This window comes from Felis catus, chromosome A1, assembly GCF_018350175.1.
Source record: "Felis catus isolate Fca126 chromosome A1, F.catus_Fca126_mat1.0, whole genome shotgun sequence".
Lineage (NCBI taxonomy): Eukaryota > Metazoa > Chordata > Mammalia > Carnivora > Felidae > Felis > Felis catus.
Genome location: NC_058368.1, coordinates 96,312,220 through 96,330,341, shown reverse-complemented (window position 1 = coordinate 96,330,341; position 18,122 = coordinate 96,312,220). Strand labels below are relative to the sequence as shown.

The 18,122-nt window shown below is 37.0% G+C and overlaps 1 long non-coding RNA gene across 3 annotated transcripts in view; it reads left to right on the top strand.

The window, feature by feature from the left end:
- The window catches only part of LOC111560532, a 142,549-nt gene extending 128,789 nt beyond the window's left edge, over nucleotides 1–13,760 (top strand). For all 3 annotated transcript variants that reach the window (XR_002742468.2, XR_006598070.1, XR_006598074.1), the window contains exons 2-4: nucleotides 2,329–2,411; nucleotides 10,915–11,022; nucleotides 13,115–13,760. This is a non-coding gene — a long non-coding RNA (uncharacterized LOC111560532). The remainder of the gene's footprint in view (nucleotides 1–2,328; nucleotides 2,412–10,914; nucleotides 11,023–13,114) is intronic.
- Nucleotides 13,761–18,122: the final 4,362 nt, after the last annotated feature.

Below are 18,122 nucleotides of genomic sequence, written 5' to 3'. Positions count from 1 at the left end.
AACATGTTCACCACGGAGCCCTATGCAGGGCTCAATCTCATGACTGTTGCTACGACCTGAGCCCAAATCAAGAGTTGGGCAGTCAACTGACTGAGCCACACAGGTGCTCCCCTATTGTTTTCTTAATAGTTTACATGATCATAATGATTTCCTTCCTTCTCCTAACTTTGGACTTTGTTCGTATTATTAATTCCTCTAGGCAAAGTTTAGATTGTGTCATTTTTGAGATTTTTCCTTATTTTTGAGGTAGGCTTATTTTCTATAAATTTCCCATTTAGAATAGCTTTTGCTGCATTCCCCCAATTTTTAAACATTCTGTTTCTTTCTTTTTTTGTCAGTCTCTAGATATTTTTAAATTTTCTCTCTGATTTTGCTCCTTAGCCTCTAGGTTTTGAGTAACATTTTTTTTTTAATTTGCCTCCATTTGTATTTTGTTGATTTTTTTCTTCTTGAAATTTATTTCTAGTTTCATAACCTTGTGGCCAGAGAATAAGCTTTATTAGTTCAACCATTTAAAAATGTTTGAAACTTTTTTTGTGGCCTAATGTGATACATCCTGGAGAATGTTCCATATGTACCTGAAAAGAATGTTTATTATGTTGATTTTGGATAGAATATTCTGCATATATCTTTTTAGTCCATCTGGTCTAAGGTGTCATTTAAAGCCATTGTTTCCCTGTTGATTTTCTATCTGGATGATTTATCCATTGATACAAGTGGGGTGTTAAAATCCCTACTATTATTATATTATTATCAGTTTCTTCCTTTATTATCTGTTAATATTTACTTTCTATATTTAGATCCTCCTGTGTTGGAAGCACAGATGTTTACAATTGTTACTTCCTCTTGTTGGACTCAGCCTTTTATCATTCTGTAATACCCTTCTCTGTCTCTTGTTACAGTTTTGATTTTAAAGTCTATTGCTGGGGTGCTTGGGTGGCTCAGTCAATTGACTTCAGCTCGGTTCATGATCTCAGGGTTTGTGGATTCGAGTGCCACTTCTGGCTCTGTGCTGGAAGCTCAGATCCTGGAGCCTGCTTTGGATTCTGTGTCTCCCTCTCTCTGCCCCTCCTCTGCTCACGCTCTCTCTCTCTCAAATGAGCAAACATGAAATAAATAAGTACATACATACATAATGTCTATTGCTAATCCAGCCTTATTTTCCTTCTTTCTTTTAGGTGGAGTATATTTTTCCACACCTTTACTTTCAGAGTGTATGTGTCTTTAGTTCTGAAGTGAATCTATTGTGGGAAGAATGTACTTCGTTTTTGTTTTGGTTTTGGTTTTGTCTTATCTACTTAGATACTCTTTTTTTTTTTTTTTTTTCAACCTGAGCTCTATTTTTTTTTTAATTTTTTTTTATATGAAATTTATTGACAAATTGGTTTCCATACAACACCCAGTGCTCATCCCAAAAGGTGCCCTCCTCAATACCCATCACCCACCCTCTCCTCCCTCCCACCCCCCATCAACCCTCAGTTTGTTCTCAGTTTTTAAGAGTCTCTTATGCTTTGGCTCTCTCCCACTCTAACCTGTTTTTTTTTTTTTCCTTCCCCTCCCCCATGGGTTCCTGTTAAGTTTCTCAGGGTCCACATAAAAGTGAAACCATATGGTATCTGTCTTTCTCTGTATGGCTTATTTCACTTAGCATCACACTCTCCGATACTCTTTTGATTGGATCATTTATTTCATTTACATTAAAGTGGTTATTGATAGATAGGTACTTACTGCCATTTTCTTAATTGTTTTCCGGGTTGTTTTTTTGTAGTTCTCTGTTCCTTCTTTTTTCTCTTCCCTTGGGATAGATATGATGATTTTCTTTAGTGTCATGTTTGGAATCCTTTCTCTTTACCTTTGTGAATGAATCGTAGGTTTTTGTTTTGTGAACTGTGAGGTCCATATATAAAATCCTATATATATAGCAGTATGAACACCTTCTAAAAGAGCTACGTTTTTATTATCCCCCTCCGTATTTTTAAATATAACTGTCACATTTTATGTCATTTTGTGTACCCTTTATTTTTTAGATAGACTTGATTTTACTATTAGTGTATTTTAATGTTATACTACCTTTGTAAGTGATTAATCTACTACTTTTATTGTATGTTTGCTTTTACCAATGAAATTTTTTTCTTTTCATAATTTTCTTCTGATGACCTTTTCTTTTCCATATAGAGAAGTCCCTTTAATGTTTCAGGTAAGGCTGATTTAGTGGTGATGAACTTCACGTTTTTCTTTAAAATTCTTTATTCCTTCTTCAATTCTAAATGATAATCTTGCTGTGCACAATATTTTTGGTTATATTTTTGTTTTTGTTTTTTCTTTCAGCCCTTTGAATATATCATGTCCCACCCTTCTGGTCAGCAGCGTTTCTACTGAACAATCAGTGATAGCCTTATTGGGTTTCTCTGGTATGTAACTTTTGGTTTTTTGTCTTTCCACTTTTAGATTCTCTTTTATTTTTGCCATTTTAATTATTATATGTCTTGTTGTGTACTTCTTTGGTGTTAATCTTGGAAAAGGCTTTCTCTATTTCATAGGCCTGGATATTTGCTTATTTTCCCATGTTGGGGATACTTTAAGCTATCATTTTTTCAAACAAGTGTTTTACCTCCTCTGTCTCTTCTTCTTCTGGAAGGGCCATAATGTGAAAGTTATTGTTCTTGACTTCATCACAGAATTTCCTTAAGCCATCCTAATTTTTAAATTCTTCTTTCTTTCTGCTGCTCAGCTTGGGTGCTTTCCACCACCCTGTCTTGTAAATCACTGATCACTGCTTCTGCATGGTCCAATCTGCTGTTGATTCTTTCTATTCTAATTTTCATTTTATTCAAATTTGATATATTTTTTCATATTTTCTGTCTCTTTGTTGACATTGTCCCTGAGTACATCCACCTTTCTCTCAAGTCCCTGGAGCACCTTTGTGATCATTACTTTGTACTTTTTACGAAGTAGATGGCTTATCTCCATTTCAGGTGGTTCTTTCTAAGGTTTTGTTCTTTCATTTGGAACACAGTTTTATGCTTTCTCACTCTGTGTTCTTTTCTATATTTGTTTCTATGAATTAGGTGGAACAGCTACTTTTCCTGTCTTAAACGAGGTGCCTTGTGTAGGAACGTACTGTGTAGAAATTGTACGTACCTTGTGGCTTTGGCTGGCTGGTTAGAGCAGGTGTAGGATCTGGTTCCTGGGTTGCTCTGCACTATGGCCACCCCAAAAGGATAGCTGGAGCTGTAAGAGCCCCAAACCAGGCATCTCCAGGATTCTTTGCACCAGAGCCACAATAGCAGAAAGTCTAAAGCTGAAGCGGGCAATGCCTGCAGTGTTCTTTACACAGGAATAGCTACAGCTGGAGCTGGCATGTGCTAGAAGTCCTGGCACACTCCATATGGGGGCCAGCCTAGAGGGCCAACTGGAACAGATGCCTGATGGGGTGTTGCATTCACCTTGGCAGGGTGACTGGAGTGGGTATGGACAAGGGTACTCCATGCCTGGACCATGCTGGCAAGATAACTGGAGGTAGAGTAGGCATAGGCTGGGGTACTCCATACAGTGGATGCTGTGGTGAGACGGATGGCATTTGAGTGGGCACGGGCCACATGCTTCTCAGGTGTGTGCAGGCCACCTGTTAAGGTGGCTGGAGTTAGACTGGAAACAGGTTCGGGTTCTCCTCATCAAGGTCACACTATAGTTCCCTTGGTGGGCCAGCTGGAGCTAGTGTGGGCTGGGAGCCCAGGGATCACCATGGCTGCCCTAGAAGGCTGGCTAGAGCACCTAGACTGTTCTGTCTGTGCTATCATGTTGGAGAGGGAACATAAACTACGGCACTTGCCAGTGCCTGTGATGCTGGGAGAAAGATCCAGTAATTCTCCCACATGTGGGGAAGTTCTAGGGTTAGTAAATGGATTCCCTTCACTTAAAGTGTAACTGTCCTTCAAATCACTTTTTTTTTTAAGGGCAAGAAATCTACACATGGGCCCCTCACTGATCTCCCTCTGTTCAGCATTTTGCAGCAACAGTGATGGGTTACTGTTTCTCTGTCACACTGCCTTTCCATGTATCTTCCCTCTACTTTCTGTTGTGCAGAAGCATTCAATCACCCCTTAGTTCTTCCTCAAGAGGCATTCCTCCATATGTAGTTGTAGGTTGTGTGGCTGCCATCTTGGACCTCGAAGGCCCATTTGAACTTTTAATACAAGGTTGTTTTGTACTTTTTGTGTTGTGAGGGTTCAGAATTAGTACACATTTGCTTCTGTTTCCTGAATACATTCATAAAGATTTTACCTTTACCTTTCCTCTCGGCAAAGAAGCAATTATATGGGGTCTGGCATTTTGGAGCCTAAAGTATATGGTTGTAGTCAGATGTAACAGTTTACCGCACATTTAATTATAGTAAGGACCTTAGGCCTGTTGACGGTTGGGTTATCAGGCAAGGCATTTGTTACTGTGTTGACCAACTCATTAAAGAATCCCACATATTCTTCATTCTTATCAGTAGGGTTCCTCTGCTTTAATCTTTTCTCTATCACTTTTTTCCTTTTTGGAACAGTCCACTTACTTTTAACTATGAAATTTATCTTCGAATACTTTTCCCTGTGTATTTGTCTCTTTAGTAAGGTGTATACTTTCCTCACAGATATTCAATTAAAAAACTCAGACCTGGTTTTATGGATTTAGCATACAGTTGCTAAATCCTGACCCTCCAGCTACTTTCTAAGCATCATATCCATGCCACAGCAGTGTAGACATTGTCTTCTTACTTTTCACTTACTAATATTGTTAAGTTAATAAGTTAATAATTAACTTATTAATAAGTTAATATATTAACTAATAATATTATGTTTTAATCAAAGTTGACTTTTAAATTTTGATACAAATTTTGATATAATGTTAAAAGTGGGAGTAAACATAATGACTTTATTTTCCTCAAAATCCTAGGAAATGGATCTAGGTACTTAGTCAACATTAAGGCATGTTTTTAGGTTTTTTTTTTTTTCCAAAATAATATTATCCAATCTATTTCCTCCTCTAAACAAGATTATTTCTTCCAATGTACTTTCTCATGTTTTGTTGAGCCTCATTTATTCAACTGGTTAACATATTTGGTTTTCCATAGAAGTTTTCTATTTTCATTACATTTGGATTGAAAGTATCCCATTCTGAAACATGTTTAAGCATTTTATCTGATGTGGTTAGAGGGATCTTTGACTTCTTATTTTTCATTTACAGCTTTATTCAGCCCCTACCCCAGTGCTCTTTTTAAAATAAGTTTGTGAGGCTAGGCTTCTTCATTTTCTCCTATTTTTTTTTTTAAACTATCTAGCTGAAGCAAAACATGCAGTTAGAGGGTTGAGGCCAATATAAAATATGTCGGAGTATTTCCAGTATTGAGATGAAACTAAAGCACAACAAAACAAAATTCACTTTTTGATGGAATTGAACAGAACCTCGAATTGCTCTGAAAAATTTTAGGCCGATCTGAAATAGTTTGAATGATATTCTTTGAGTACTGGGGGTGACAAATGTGCAGTTCAATTGTACATGCCTCAGACTTTCTTTCTGTGGTCATTATCCCTCTATTTTACACATATTTATTGAATACACTTCATGAAACAAAGGTCTTTACTTATAGCTATGTACACTTACGTTGTATTCAACATCGCTATACTGCAGTTTTGTCTGCTGTAAAGTAGTAGCAACCCCATAGAACGAGTGAGAGAAGTTGATATACGGCATGTGAAAATGCTTACAACAGCTTCGGCACACGGTAAGTAAGATTTAGATAGTAGCAGCATCACTATCATCTCTGTGAAACCGCTGGACAGAAAGTTTAATCACCATCGAGAACATCCGTGTTTAATAAGGACGATGGTATTCCTAATGACGATGTAATTAATAGTGCCAACTGTCCTGTGTCTCCAACTTGGTATGTCTTCTAAAATCCATAAACAGTAAGTAGTATGCAAATGCTTGTATGTACATATGCATGAATGCTGGGTTGTATGTTCTGGGAAGACTTGGAATATTCCGCTGATGAACATAGCTCCAGGGAATGTCGTATTGAAGCTAGTTTAGTGGCAAACCAAGCATTTCTAAAAGCCTTGGAAACAGCGGACTCATTGCACAAAGAAGACTTCCACATCAGATTAGCAGCTGGTCAGTTTAGAAAGTCAGGCCTGCAATTTAAATAATACGCAAAAAGAATTTTAAAATATATTTTCCTATTTCCTCCATTTTATGAATGGCTATTAGAAGCGGACAAGTATATATGTGATTTTATCACCTCAAAGTTTGGTTTTTCATGTTTGATATATTGGAAATAACACGATTGTAGTATGAATCTTTCTAATATATTTTTTAAACCCAAATATTGTAACATTTTCAAGATGTCTGCCTTGAAATGGGAGCTATAGAATGTTTGCTTCTAGTACTTTGTACTATAGACCAGGTCTAATTCCATTTCTAACTACCAATCTTATTTGGTACATCATTGATCCCTGCCACAGAAATTATAATGTGATCAGACTTGGAAACAGAATGACCCAGTTACTTCGAAGAGTAACACAAAGCCCCCACTTGTAGGAGTTTTCACATAATCACTTGATTTGCAGAAGCTAGATGATCAGTTACTGCTAGATTAATGACCCCAAAAATTATAGCACTATTTTTTCTGCTGTTGTCACTGACTGGTTCACTGTAGTTCCATCCAAATTAATTCTTTTTTTAATTTGATTTTTAAATTTTTTTGAGAGGCAGAGAGAGAGAGGGGGACACAGAATGCAAAGCATGCTCCAGGCTCTGAGTTGTCAGCACAGAGCCTGACAAGGGGCTCAAACTCACGGATAAGATCATGACTTGAGCTGAAGTCAGACTCAACCGACTGAGCCACCCAGGTGCCCCTAAATTTTATTTTTGACTGAAGTGTAGTTGATATATATTGGCTTCCATGTACGACATAGTAAGTCTACAATTATATACATTATAAAATGTGTACCACAGTAAGTGTAGTTACTGTCACTATACAAAGTTATTAAAATATTTTTGAGTATATTCCCTGTTTTGTACTTTTCATCCCCATGACTTATTTATTTTATAACTGGAAGTTTGTACCTCTTAATTCCCTTCCCCTACTTCATCTGTTTCCCCACGAACCTCCCCTTTGGCAAGTTTGTTCTGTGTATTTATGATCTCATTCATTTTTATTGTTCATAAAATAGCTGTGTTTCTCTTTCTGATTTCTTTCTCTTAGTAAAATGCCTTCTTGGTCCAACTATGTTGTAAGTGGCAAGATAACCATTCTTTTTTATGGCTCAATATTATTCCATTGTGCTTATATACCACATTTTCTTTATCCATTCACCTGTCAGTACACACTTAGGTTGCTTCAATATCTTGGCTGTTGTAAATAATGCTACAAAGAGCATAGGTACACATATTGGAGTTTTCGTTTTCTTTGAGCAGGTACCTGCCAGTAGAATTCCTTGGTCACAAGGTATGTTTTTCATAGTGGCTACACCAATTTACATTCCTACCATCAGTACATGAGAGATTTATTACTCGGGTACCTGAGTAATACTCGGCATTACTCAGTAATACTCGGTATTTCTCATAAATATTTACTCAATAAATACTGAGTTATTTATTTCTCTCTCCTCTCTTGCCCACCAACACTTGCTATGCCTGATCTTCCCTTAGCAAATCTGGCTGGTATGAAATTTTACATATCTTTGCAGGTGTTTGTTGACCATCTGTATGTTGTCTTTAGAAAAAAGTCCATTCAGGTCCTTTGTATGCATTTTATAATCAGATTCTATGTGTTTTTGTTTTGTTCTGACATTGAGACGTGTAAATTCCTTATATATTTTGGATATTAACCCCTTATTGAATGTATCATTTGCAAATATCACATCCCATTCAGTAGGTTGTCTTTTTGTTTGGGTTATGGTTTCCTTCACTGTGCAAAACATTTTTAGTGTGTGTCCTGATTGCTTATTTTTGCTTAGGTTTCCCTTGGTTGGGGAGTTATATCCAAAAAGATATGCAAAAGCCAATGTTCAAGACTTAGCTGCCTACACTTTCCTTTAGGAGTTTCACAGTTTAGGGTCTTACATTTCGGTCTTTAGTATAATTTGAATTAATTTTTGTGTATGGTGCAGGAAAGTGACCCAATTTCATTCTTTGGAATGTAGCTATTCCATTTTCCCAGCACCATTTATTGAAGTGACTATTTCTCATTGTATATTCTTGCCTCCTTTGTCATAGATTAATTTACCATATAAACATGGGTTTATTTCTGGGCTCTCTTTTCTGTTTCATTAATCTTTGTGTTTATTTTTGTGCCAATACCATACTGTTTTTATTAATGTAGCTTTGTAATAGAGTTTGAAATCTGGGATTGTGAAAATCTCCAGGGCTATTGTTCTTTCTCAAGATTGCTTTGGCTATTTGGCATCTGTTGTGGTTCAATACAAGTTGTAGAATTATTTGTTACAGTTCTGTGAAAAATGCTATTAGTATTTTGGTAGGGACAGCATTGAATCTGTCAATTGCTTTTGATAGTATGGACATTGTAACATCATTCTTAAAATCCAGGCGCATGGTTTATCTTTCCATTTATTTGTGTTGTCTTCAATTTCTTTCATCAAAGTCTTACTGTTTTCAGAGTACCAGTTTTTTTTACCTCTTTGATTAAATTTATTCCCAGGTATTGACTTCTTTTTGATGCAATTTTAAATGTGTTTGGTTTTGCAAATTCTCTTTCTGCTACTTTGCTCTTAGTGTATACATACTAAAAAATTCTTCCGTCTAAATTTGTTAATATTTGCTTTATGTATTTAGGTGCTCCAATGTTGGATGCATAGATATTTACCACTGTTATACCCTATTGTTGGATTGAACCTTTTATCATTATGTCATGCCCTCTTTGTCTCTTTTGACAGTCTTTATTTTGAAGTAGATTTTGTCTGGTATGAATATTGCTACCCCAACCTCCCCCCGCCCCACAACACTGCATGAAATACGTTGTCCCATACCTTCACTTTCAGTCTGTATGTGTTTTTAGGTCTGAATTAAGTCCCTTATAGGCAGCATCATTGGTTTTGTTTTTTGAATATATTCAGTCATTCTATATCTTTTAGAGCATGTAATCCATGTACATTTAAAATAATTGTTGATATTTATGTATTTATTGCCATTTTTACATGGGGATTTTTCTGTTATTTTTATGGGTCTGCTCCCTTTTTTCTTCTCGTGTTGTTTTCCCTTGTGATATGATTTACATGATTGCTGTGTATCTACTGTAGGTGTTGGGTTTGTGGTTGCCATGAGTTTCATATAATATCCTATGTATTTAGCAGTCTGTCTATATTAACTTGATGGTTGCTGAAGTTCAAATACATTCTAAAACACTGTACTTTCACTTCCTTATCCATGTTTTCTGTACATGTCATACTTTACCTCTTCATGTATTGTTTCATTTGACTACGTTTGTAGATATAAGTGACTGATATACAATTACTCCATGTTTGCTTTACCCAGTGAAATTTACTTCTAGCTATGGCATTTTCTTCTCTACTCAAAGAAGTCTCTTTAACATCTCATAAACTTTTGTCTGGGAAACTGTTTCTCCTTCAATTCTGAATGAATTGAAGTTAGAGTGTTCTTGGTAGTAAGTTTTTCATTTTTCTTTCAGCACTTTGAATATGTCATGCTATTCCCAGTGGCCTATAAAGTTTTAGCTGAAATGAATGTAACTGTTTCCTTTTCTCTTGCTGCTTTTAAGATTATGTCTTTAAATTTTCAACATTGTAATTACTATGTGTTGTTGTGTGCCACTTAGGTTCATCTTGTTTTGGGCTCTTTGTGCTTCCTGGATGTCTGATTTTTCCCCAGGTGGGGAAGTATTCAGATATCCTTCCTTCACATGTGTCTTCTGCCCCTTTCCCTTCTAGGACCCTTAATATGCTTGAATTTGTCCCTTAACCCATTTCTTTTATTTTTAATTTGGCTTTCTTTTTGTTCAGGGTAGTTGCTTTCTAGGACCCTGTCTTCCAGCTGTATTCTTCTGTGTCCTCTTATCTGCTGTTGATTCCTTGTAGTATATTGTATATTTCAGTTATGGTGTCTTTCAGATCTGATACTTTTTCTATTTTCTCTTTGTTGAAGTTCTCATTCAGTCTTCTCTCACGTTTTAGTAGCTTTATGGCCATTACTTTGAACTCTTTATCAGGTAGATTGCTTATATCTATTTCTGTAAGCTCTTCTTCTGAAGTTTTGTTCTTTCATTTGCAACATATTCTTCTACTCCTCATTGGGTCTCTGTCTGTGTGGCCTTAGGTAGGTGTCTTGTGGTTCCTGGTTAGCAATCCCCTCGGGTCACCAGAACCAAATGCTCTAGATGTCCCCAGTGGCTGTGTGAATGCTGGTAGGCAGGCTCATCCTGGCTGTCAGCAGTGACTCACCAGACCACCCTGTGTGCACTGGCAGGCAAGACTTGCACCTGGTACAGCTGCCTGAGAGGCATGAATTTCACTACTGGGGCCATGTTGGTAGATAGGACTATCTTCCCCATCCCTGGAGCTGGAATGATTCTCTAGGGGCTCTGGTGCTGGCCACTGAGTGAAGCATTGGGCTGGTCACCCCGAGAGGACAATAGTCATAACTGAGACATATGGGATGTGTGGTAAGTTGGCAGTTGTTTTGCAGGGGCCCCTGCCTGAATGGGGCAAAGAGTGCTAGTAAGGTAAATGGAGAATGTCAGAACAGGCCCTAGTAAGTTTCCAGGTAGCTACGCTGAAAAAGGGCAATACAAATAGTACCTGCCAGCTCTTCCATCCTCAGGGTAAACTGCTGATACATGTCTCTCCGGCACACATTCTAAAATTAGTCAATAAATCTCTGTCTTGTGTAACTCAGGTGCGTTATAAACTGCTGCATTGGAGCTGAGTCTTGGACCGAATGATAAAGCACTGGCTCCTTATGAGCAGCTAGTCAGTGTTCTGTAACCCTCTGATGTTCCTGGAGGTAAGCCCAGCTGATTTTGAAAGCCACACATCAGGTGGGGGGGGGGGGCAGGGGGAGAGGCTCATCTTCTTTGTGTGGTTTCCCAGGTGTGAGGCTTGATCCCTCTTATTCCTCCACACCTGTGATCTCTCTCCTGTGTGTACATTCCTGCTCCAGGAGTGTGGTTCCCAACTGTGTCTCAGCCCATCCTGTGCTTCTCTCTGTGGCCTTTCCCTTATACCTGTAGCTGTGGAAGAGGTCAATTTCAGAATGAGTTGCAATACATGTAGTTGTTGCTTTGGTGTTTCCATGGGAGGAGGTGAGGTCAGGATCCTCCTACTCAGCCATCTTTCCCCACTTTCTCCAACTAGCTTAATTCTTAATGAAACACTGGACAGTTAACACTATTGCCAGATGGTCCAAGATCTCACCCTTCCTATCCAAGGTTCCCCCTGCCTTTGCTTTTTCCTCCCTAGGAAATAAAATATTTCCTTCCAGTACTCTAACTAGGCTTGAGGAACATGTGGCTAAAACTTTTTTTTTTTTTTTTTTAGCTTAGCAATATGAGGAGTTAGGGTAGGATTTGAAAATAGCTGTATGAAGAAGAGTGGTATTCATGAATGAACTTACCAATTGATTGGTGAGCTAAACAGAATCTTTAAAACTGGAAACAGTCTTAAGGTATACTCCTTTTGTAAATACATTTCAGTAGTACCAAAATGTGACACTATGATCTAGTGGTGCCCACGCTGAAGACACTGTGCACTACAGAACTGAATGGCCCATGTTATGTACTTTGCTATCTTACACAGTTACACTGTTATTTGTGAAAGCCTGGCCAGGAAAAATAAACACACACATAATTATATCGTGAAGGAATCACTGTCAGTAATGTACTCCCCATTATACAGTTTGAATATCCATTGTGACTTATTTGCAAACTGATAACCATATATTATGATTCCAAAAGATAATGAAGAGAATGGGGAAGATGGCTGAGTAGGAGGATGCTGAGCTCATGTCCTCCTAGGACCCGAGAAGGCTACAACTATATGTAATAAACTCACTCCCAAATAACCCTTAAGTCTAAGGACTAGGGACATAAAGAGAAGACCACATCAAAAGGATAGGAAGGGGAGACACATGATTAGGAACCAGAATGGGTATAGTGTGGCCAGTCCAAATATGGAAAGGATATCACAGGCAGGGACGTCGTCCCTGAAAAGCAAGCTGGTCAAATCCCACATTGAGTACCCCCGGCCATGGGACCCTGCAGTAGGAAGATGACCCCTAAAATGTTTTTTTTTAAAACTAGTGTGTCTCATCTCTAGGACTTTTGAAAATTAGAAAGGTTTGAGTCCAAGAGAGCCAGAATGTTATAGTAAAATGATTCTTGGCTCGTAAAGAACTAGCATGCTATATCACTTAGTCTGTGACCCAGCACCAAAGAAAAGATTTGAAAGATCATGGGGATTTATTATGTGCTGGAGGGAGAGGGATATTTTCTCTCTCCCATTGCTCTTGCCCTCCAGCCTAGGTGGTTGGACACTTGTAGGAACTAATTGTGACACTCTTCATTTATTTTGCTAACAGGCATACCCTGCCCTAGTACTCCCCTATGAACCTGCCCCACCCAACACACCTGCCAGGCAGACATAGTTGGGTCCTGAAACCCCCCAGTTATTGCTGCCTTTCTCAAGCAACTTCTGCTTTGAGAAAGTGTGTGTGGGGGGAGGATATTCCGATCAACACACCTAAAGTCTTTGCACTGAGTCACTGCAAACAGCCAGGCTGAGGTCTATCCTCAGCCACAAGTGCTCCCAAAGCCCCTGTAGCCAGGCCTCTCAGGCACTTAACTGGGGGGCAAGCCCTGCTGAAAACAGTCACAGTCCAGCCATAATAGGAGGGTGCATACACCTCACAGGGGGGGGATGCCCCTAGAATACCTGATTCTGATAACCATGGGGGATTGCACTGCTGGGCACTACATTATACTTCCACCTAACGTCAATACTTCCAAGACTAGGAGACTTAATACACAGGAACAAGAACAAGACAAAACTCTGGTTATTTCTGTTTCTTTTGGTTCTTTCCTAATCTATCTGTTAAAAAGCTCAAAAATGGTCATATACATACTCACGAGACTTGAGAGAAGACTGGATGAATAGTCGACTAGAGGATGCAGAAGAACGGATCAGCAATCTGAAAGAATAGTGGAGAGAAACCAGAGTGAACAGCAAGAAGAAAAAAAAAAGGATAGGTTAAAAGACCTCTGTACCCAACATCAAGCATCCTAACGTTTGTTGGTGCTATATAGGGATTCCCAGAAGAAGAGAGAGAGAAAGGAGCATAAAGCTTATTTGAATAAATAATGGCTGAAAAATCTCCCTAATCTGGGCAAATGAACAGACATCCAGGAAGCAGATCCAAACAATACGAAGTTAAATAATTCTGTAATTATAATAGCAAAAATTAAAGAGAGAATGTTACAAGTAGCAAGAGAAAAGGAAAGAATTACATAGAAGGAAAATCCATAAGACTATCAGCAGGATTTTCAGGAGAAACATTGAATATATCATGCCTCTCCTTTCTGGATTGCAAATAGCTAAGGGGGAGAAAATCCCTACAACCCAGAATACCCTATGGATCAAGGTTATCATTCAAGATTAAAGGAGAAATAAAGAGTGTCCCAGACAAACAAAAGTTAAAGGAGTCAATTACCACTAAATTGATGTTACAAAAAATATTAAAGGGGATCTTTTAAGCGGAAAAGAAAAAGCCATAATTAGAAGAAAAATTATGAAAGGAAAAAAATTTCACTTGTAAAAGCATACACACAGTAAAGGTAGTAGATAAATCATTTTTAAAGCTACTATGAAGTTTAAAAGATGACAGTAGTAAAATCAATTACATCTATAAAAATTAGTCAAGGGATACACAATTTAAAAGATGTAAAAAAATAACATCACATCATAAAACATTGATTTGCAAATAAAAATGTGCTTTTAAAATGTGTTCTTACTTAAGCTACCATCCACTTAATAAACACTACTATATACATAGGATGTTACATATGAATGTCATGGATACCACAAATGAAAAATCTAAAATAGATACACAAAAAATAAAGGAATCTAAACATTATGCCAAAGAGACTATCTCAAGGGAAGTAGATCAGTAGAAGAAGAAAGGAAAAGAGAACTATGAAAACAGTCGATCAACAAAATGGGAATAAGTAATACCTATCAATAATTATTTTAAATGTAAGTGGACTATGTGCTCCAATGAAAAGACATAAGATTAATGAATGGATGAAAGAACAAGGCTCATCTATGTGCTGTCTACAAGAGATTTGCTACAGACCTAAAGACATACAGACTAAAAGTAAAGTAATGGAAGAAGTATTCCATGAAAATGGAAGGAAAACAAAACAAAAGATTGGCTAGCATTACTTATATCAGACTAGATTTTAAATAGACTCTAAGAGGACATAAAGAAGGGCATTCCATAATGATAAAGTTATCAATGCAACCAGAACATACAATGGTAAATACCTGTGAACCCACTATAATAGCTTCTAAATATATAAATCACATATTAACAGTCATAAAGGGAAACATTGCAATAATACAACAATAGGAAAGGACTTTAACACCTCACATCAATGCATAGACCATCGAGAAAGAAAATCAATAAGGAAAAAAAAAGTAGCTTTGAGCCACACATTAGGACAGATGTACTTTAACACCTATATACGGAATGTTCCATCCCAAAACAGCAAACCACAGGAAACATTTCCCTGTGATGTAGACACAATCCAGGCCACAAAAGAAGTCTCAGTAAATTTCAGAAGTTTGAAATCATGTCTGTATAATTTCAAACTATAATAGTATGGAACTAGAAATCAATTTTAAGAAAAAAAATACTAATACATGGAAGCTAAACAACATGCATCAAGAAACCAATGTATCAATGAAAGAATCAAAGAGGAACTCAATACCTTAACACAAATGAAAATGGAAACATCAGTTCCAACCCTTTGACATTATCAGAGTTCTAAGAGGGAAGTTTATGGGGATTCGGGCTTGCCTCAGGAAATAAGAAAATTTTCAAATACACAATCTAACATTACACCTAAAAGAATTGGAAAAAAGAAGAACAAATAATATCCAAAGTTAGTAGAATAAAGGAAATAAAAGAAATATCCTAGTAGAAATAAAGCCTATAGAAATTTCAGAAGATCAATGAAACTAATAGCTGAGACTTTAAAATACTTACACAATTAATAAAATATTGCAAAATGTTTACAAAATTGATTAGGAAAAAAAGAGAAAAGATTAAAATAATATCAGAAATGATGAAGCCCTTACTCTTAGGAGCAGGAAACATAACAGGTTTTTCTAACACAGAAAAGAAGACAGAGACTTAGTCAAAGTGCTAATACTGTGGCATTCATGGTGCATGAAACAAGATAAGGTTACAGCCAGAGATCTAATTGAAAGAGAGATAAGTAATATGCCTGATGGAGAGTTAAAGCCATAATTGTAAGGACACTCACTGGGTTTGAGAAGAGAATGGAAGTCTTAAGGGAGGCCCTTATGGCATAGGTAAAGGATTTTAAAAATTCAGAAGTGAAAAATAAAGTAAGTGAGATTTGAAACAGACTGGATGCAGTGTACATAAGTATGGTTAAAACAGAGGAATGCATAAATGAAATAGAAGATTACATAGGTGAACAAAAGAGACAAAGAAGAATTATGGAACACAAAAATAGCCTTCAGGAACTCAATGACTTCACCAAACATAATAACATTTGTATTATAGGAGTCCCAGAAGAAGAAGAAGAGAGAGAAGGGGGCCAAAAATTTATTTGAAGAAATAAAAGTTAAAAGCTTTCCTAATCTAGAGAAGGAAACAGACACAAATCCAGGGGAAACAGAGAACTCCCATCAAAATCAACAAAAGCAGGACAACACCAAGACTTATTGTAATTAGATTTGCAAAATGTAGTGAGAAAGAAAAAAATCTTAAAAGCAGTCTCTAACTTAAAAGGGAAGAACAATAAGGCTAGCTATAGATCCCTCCACAGAAACTTGGCAAGTCAGAAGGTAGTGGCATGATATATTCAACATGCTGAATGGTACAAAATCTGCAGCCAAGAATACACTATCCAGCAAGGCTAGTAATCAGAAAAGAAGTAGAGATTAAGAGTTTCCCAAACAAAAACTAAAGGAGTACATGACCACTAAACCAACACTGCAAGAAATAATATTAAAAGGAACTCTTTGAATGAAAAGGAAAGACCAAAGGGACAAAGGCAAGAAAGGATCAGGGAAAATCTCCAGAAATTGTGACAAAACAAGTAACACAATGGCACTTTTGTTACACACATACATATACACACACACACACATAATTACTCAGAATGTAAATGGACTAAACCCTCTCATGAAGACTTAGGATGTCAGAATCGATTCAAAAAAAAAAAAACCCAAACAAAACAAAACAAAAACCCAAGACCTATTGATATGCTGCCTTTAAGAGAATGATGTTAGACTTCAGGGCACTTTCAGATAGAAAGTGAGGGGATAAGAAACATTTATCCTGCAAATGGACATCAAAACAAAGCCAGAGTCATAATACTTATATCAGATAAAATAGATTCTATTCTACTCTATTTGAGAGAGAAAAAGAACACAACCTATGGAGGGAGGGAGAGAGAGGGAGGGACAGAGGGAGAAAGAAAGAAAGAATCTTAAGCAGGCTCTACACCCAGCACAGAGCCCGACACAGGGCTTGATCTCATGGCCCTGAGATCATGTCCTGGGTCAAGACCAAGAGTCATACAATCAACTGAGCTACCCAGGGGCCACAGACAACCTAGATTTTAAACCAAAATCTGTAACAAGAGATGACGATGGACAATATATAATAATAAAGGGAACCATCCAACAAGAAGTTCTAACAGTTGTAAATATTTATGAATCCGACATGTGGGCAGCCAAATATATAAAACAATAACAAACACAAAGAAACTTACTGATAATAATACAATATTCCAGGGGAATTTAACATAGATGATGTGTCCATTAATGTAAGCACTAAGCAGAAAATCAACAAGGAAACAATAGTTTTGAATGACTTCCTGGACCAGATGGGCATGACAGACATATTCAGAACTTTCATCATGAAGCAGAATACACATTCTTTTAAAATGTACATGGGACATTCTCCAGAATCGATCACATACTAGGTCACGAATCATCAAAACGTTCAAAAAGATTGAAATCGTACCATGCATGAGATCACAATGCTATGAAACTGAAGCCAACCACAAGAAGAAATCTGGAAGGACTATAAATACATGGCAGTCAAACAGTGCACTACTAAACAATGAATGGGTCAACCAGGAAATCAAAAAAGAAGTAAAACTATATATGGAAGCAAATGAAAACACCACAGTCCCAAACCTTTGGGTTGCAGCAAAAGTAGTTTTAAGAGGAAAGTATATAGCAATACAGAACTACCTCAAGAAGTAAAAAAAAAAACAAAAACAAACAATCTCTAACAACCTGTCCTTAACACCTAAAGGAACTATAAAAGAAACAGCAAATGAAGCCTAAAGCCAGAAAGAAGGGAAATAATAAAGATTAGAACAAAAATAAATGATAGAGAAACTAAAAAACAATAGAACAGATCAATGAAACCAGGAACTGTTTCTTGGAAAAAATTAATAAAACTGATAACCTCCTAGGCAGAATTTGAAAAAGAAAAGATAAAGGACCCAAATAGATAAAAACACGAAGGAGAGATGAGAAATAACCAACACCACAAAAATATAAACAATTCTAAAAGAATGTTATGAAAAACTATATGACAACAAATTGGACAACCTGGGAGAAATGGATAAATATCCAGAAAGATAAATGATCACAACTGAAGCAGTAAGAAAGAGAAAAATTGAACATATTGATAACCAGCAAAGAAATTGAATAAATAATCAGAACTTTCTCAACAAACCAAAGTGCAGGGCCAGATGGCTTCAATGATGAATTCTACCAACACTTAAATCAGTTAATACTTACTCTTCTTGAATTATTCCAAAAACATAGAAATGGAAG